This window comes from Saccostrea echinata, unplaced genomic scaffold, assembly GCF_033153115.1.
Source record: "Saccostrea echinata isolate AGI-Se365-2 ecotype Australia unplaced genomic scaffold, CSIRO_AGI_Sech_v1 ptg000003l, whole genome shotgun sequence".
Taxonomy (NCBI): domain Eukaryota; kingdom Metazoa; phylum Mollusca; class Bivalvia; order Ostreida; family Ostreidae; genus Saccostrea; species Saccostrea echinata.
The window spans coordinates 6,589,082-6,594,234 of record NW_026889752.1 but is presented as its reverse complement, the minus strand read 5'-3'; positions in this window follow the sequence as shown (position 1 = coordinate 6,594,234).

Here is a 5,153-nt window from a genome sequence, read left to right as displayed (position 1 = left end):
GGTCACATGACTTTGTTAAACTACGTCATAGTCCCATTTATATAAGTGCAAAACGTGTAAAGCATCAGTTCTTGTATAAATTTTTGACATTTTTTTTTCTTTATTTATCATCTTATATTAAAAAAAATAAAAAGTTTAACATTCTTGTAAACATTAACAAATTATGAAAAAAGATTGATCCACTCCTCTGTTTCTTTAAACTGCGCGTCCAACAAGTCGGTGACGTCATACACGATCTGCTAGTACAGCAAGATCATACTCGGTGAATACAAGGGCGGTATTATTATGTAAAACAGGTCATAATCAGTGCATGATGAAGTATTTTGAGAAACGGGGAACACAAAAATTATTTTTGCATGGCTGATGACGGAAATCTTATATAGGTATATCTTATTTCACTTCTTTAGCTTACGTGTGACGTCATAGTTGGTTTTTCCCGTACTCGAGAAAAGTAAACATGACAAGTTTTTGTCCTGCTTATGTCTTCTTTAACGATGTCCTGTGCAAAATTGAGGTCAGCTTCACCATTCGAAATTTTTTTACAGTTAATCAATAATTTGAAGGACTTGCATTTCAACGTAAATTTTAAAATATTGAATGATAGGATTTTTTTGTAAATTACGTTTTTTGTTGTTTAAGTTGTCTTAAAAAGTTCTTAATTTTCCCTATCCAGATCAGTGTGATACATGTAACTTGCCTCTTCGAATTTTAAACCCAATTCATACTCTGAAATATTTTAAAAGATACATGTTCACTTACATATTTTTTATATATGCTTTAAAACTCCAATTATGGACAGAGTAATGAGCCCGGAAAAATGGAGAATTAAAACTCCACTTAGATACTGTAGGGCATAATATTTGTCAGTCAATATCTCTAAAATAAGGTAAGAAACCTAATGATATAACTGCTTTAAGATATGTGGGACATACTTAATAAGAAATATACACAATATAAAAAAAATTGAATGACAAGTATTTTTCAGCTAAAGGTCCTTCTTCCCCTTAAGATTTTTCACATATCAATGAACACATTGTTTTTTGTTTTTTTTTTCTTTTTCAGCTGTTTAAAATTACTACTTATAAATGTCTCATTCAGTGGAGAAATGAGTAGTAAATATAAAAAGTACAAAATGTATTTTAATTATAAATTCAACACTATTTCATGGAAACGTTTTGTTAGGGAAACTTTGGTCTTCGCCTAGAAAAGAGGTTTTTAGAGATACAAATAATAGTAAGATAACTCTTACGTTTATTACCATTACTTTTTTTTTTAATAAGTTTAAATTAATAACCAGGGAATCGAATATCCAAAAAAAGAGAGACTAAGTTACATACATTCTCATTTTTGCTGAAGACGAATTTAAGATTAGCACTTTTTCTTTTCTTTTCTTTTTTTTTTACGATTTCAATTGCAGAAAAATCAAGAAAATGTCATACATGTGACAAGTAGTTTCAAACAAGAGGTCCATGGGCCACATCGCTCACCTGAGCACATTGGCTAGATGTTGATCATGATTTGATCAAACTTGAATCTACACTATCTGAGGATGCTTCCATATAAATGACTCATCATGGCTTTGCTGTTCTTGAGAAGAAGATTTTTAAAGATTTTTCCCATATATTTCTATGTAAAACTTTGATCCTCCACTGTGGCCCCGCCCTACCCCCGGGGGTCATGATTTGAACAAACTTGAATGTACACTATCTGAGGATGCTTCCACATGAGTTTCAACTTTCCTGGCCCTGTGGTTCTTGAGAAGAAGATTTTTAAAAGATGCAATTAATTTTTCACTAATTCTGTATTATCTCCCCTTGAAAGAGGGCGTGGCCCTTCATTTGAACAAACTTGAATCCCCTTTACCCAAGGATGCTTTGTGGCAAGTTTGGTTGAAATTGGCCCAGTGGTTCTGGAGAAGAAGTCGAAATGTGAAAAGTTACAGACAGACGGACTACAGACAAAATGGGATCAGAAAAGTTCAAGTGTTTATAACAGAAGTAGATTAAGTCGAAAAGCGGGAGGGGGGGGGGGGGGCTAGCAAACGACACACACACGCTTGTTACAATTATCTGTAGGGGAAAATAATGTTATCATGTGTAACAGAAAAAATAACTCTTATTTTGGGTTTGTTCATGTAACTTAATTCGAAGTTCAAAGTACTTTAATACATCAGTTATATTTTAGCAGTACATTAACTTGAATATGAAGAAGTTCTAAACGCTAATGAATTTTTATTTTCGGAACATTCAGTTACTGGGAAAATTGTTTCATGTAAAGGTGCATATGGAGTTTATCTATTTTATGGCCGTAGGAACCGGAGGCATATGAGGGGATAACATGATAAACGTCTGTATGATAACTTTTTAGCTTGACAAGGAGTTTCTATTTGAAAGTCTTCCCATGAAAATATTGAAAATATTTGGTTGTGCCCCCCCCCCCCCCAAAGAAAAAAAAACTGAAATTGCTTTCAATAGATTTTAAACTGAAATGCTCGGCATTATATAAATAATATTTTAAGGATTTAAAATTCATATGCTATATGTCCCTTCTATAATGCTACGATATGAAAATAGATCTATTTAGGCAAGTGGTTCACGATGGGCCTTATTTAATAAATCTACAAAATTGCAAAACTTTGCTAATATAATTATTCTGTTCAAAATTGCTTTCAGATTTTAAGCAGGGTGCCTTGTATCGAAATCTCGAGGCACCTCAAAGAATAATGTATAACATTTCGGGAACATGTGGAATTAAAGAAACACACAGCTTAGGCGTATTTGCAGAACACAACATTTCCTCAAATTAATCGTTTATTAGATATTGCTTGCGTAAAATTTCGATATTTCAAAATTATTGTAAAAGTTAATAATGTACCATTTTCAAAAAAAAAAAAAAAAAAAATAATAATAATAATAATAATAAAGAAGAAACGCAAGTTATTCGCAAAATACTTTTTTTTTTTTGTCTTATAGTTGCTTGGTAAGACCTGAATGTACATGTATACCTTTGCAGTACAGAACCAATAAAAGTAATAGTCAAAGCAAAGGACCAAAAAAAGAAGAATAATTTACAGACGAGGCGCAAGAAGAACCCCCCCCCCCCGTGACACTCTTTAGCTCTCAATTTAGCATTCTAATAATCGTAAATGAAAGACCAATGTTAGTCTTCCCAATTATGGCGTAGAATGTTCGAACTCTCCCACGTTATTGCATTATAAAAAAAAATTCCAGCCTCATCCAGATTTCTTTTTTTTCGGGGAGGGGGGGGGGGGTATTGTTCTTTTTAATGGAAAAACGATCTGTTGCAGAGAAAAGAATTGGAAACTGTAGCCGGTCAAATCCAATCAATAAAAGCTGGGGGGGGGGGGGGTTTAAGAAGAAAAAGCTAATTTGAATTTCTTCCAACTGAGTTTGAACAAGTATAACTTGGGTAGCTAAAAAATTTAATCTTTATAATTTTAATTTACTATCATGAAGTTGTAAAAAATGATACGATTTCGCCTCAAAAATGCCTCTAACCTCTTTAACCTGTACAAGTGTTGTCCTGTTTTTTTTTTTTAATTACAGCCACACGGTAAATTCAACATTTACAATATGACAGTGTCCACCAATAGTGTGTGTGTTGTTAGCAATATGTCCAACTTTCTCCTTCTCTTATTGATGGAAATTTCGATATCAGGGTCGGTAGCAAAAGAACGAAAATTTTCAAGAATAGTACAGTTAAAGGATCGAGAACGTGGATAATGTTTTAGATGTTTATTTCAGTGGCATAGCTGGGCTAAAATAATGTGGATGCTTTTCTGACTCAAGCAAAGGGATCTGGAGCAGCACTAATACCAGCCCAGCGGGTAAAGGGGGGGGGGGGGGGGCTCAACCGAAATTGGCATTAAGGGGTGTTAGGATGAGTCCCGGAATGTGCAGTGTGTGGATAATGCAAAATCTTGAATTTATCTTTGAATACTTAAACACATTCATTAAAATACATTCTCTCTTCAAAAGATTTTGTATTTTTCTTTCTTTCTTTTTTCCTTAAGTTTACAAGGAAGGGGGGGGGGGGTTAATGTAAATGCTTTGACATGCACGCTTACATATAGTGTCTAATCCACTGTAATTCATAAAAAAAACCCTGGAAATATTAATCCCGACTAACATTTTGTCTAATTACTACTAAAGAAATTTACAGAGGTATGCTTGCACAAAGTACAAAGTCAACGCTTTCTGAAACATATCGGAGCTCAAGAAATCAGAAGTGTTCCACAGAAACGGATTCATCAATATGTAACCATAGCTAGTGTGGGCGAAAAAGTTTTTTTTTCTTTATCTTCGTGATAATCAATTATTTATTGAAGATGTAGTGGCGGAACCAGGAATTTTGAAAAGGGGGAGGGGCGATCAGTTTGGGGTCGGAGTAGGTCATATGATCCACTTGTAGTATTCCTGATATAATTTTCTAATGCTCCCACCCCCCTTTTTTTATTTAATTTTTGCTTCCGAGGCAAAGATTTGAAGAAGATTTTTTTTTACATAAATAGACAAATTAAACGTTTTCTGATTTATTTCTAATCAGATAAATATTCATTAACTAATTTACCTGTATGTATTCTGGCCTCAAGAACATTGAGAATTAATTCAAAATTTCAGATAGTCATTAAACGCGTTATGTATTCTATTCATTAAACTATAACCTTTGAAAACAAAATTCCCAGGGGATAGGGCGTGGTGGTGATTTTCTTGAGTCAGATTAATTATTTATTTTGATACCCTTGCGGGACAGAATATTTATTTCTGAGGTTTTTTTAAATACTCTTTCTTTCACCTAGAAAACTTCCCATAATTCCCAGTGGAGAAGAGATTATTTATCACATGTATATGCAAAGTATTCAAGGCAAATTGTTTCATTCCAAATTCTAAAAGCCCCCAACTCCGGATCAAATGGTCAGTCCCATAATAATACGAAAGGGAAACATCCCAAATTTTATTTGTGATTCTATGAAAAAAATTAAGACAATGCTAGTATACTGATCATACTTTGCAAAATGTAATTCAATTTTTTTTTTTATTGCTAACAAAGATTTCAAGCCTTCTGTTTAAATATACTACAATATTTATGACGACATAAACAGAATTCTTTGTAATATTCGTTTTTTAAAGAGC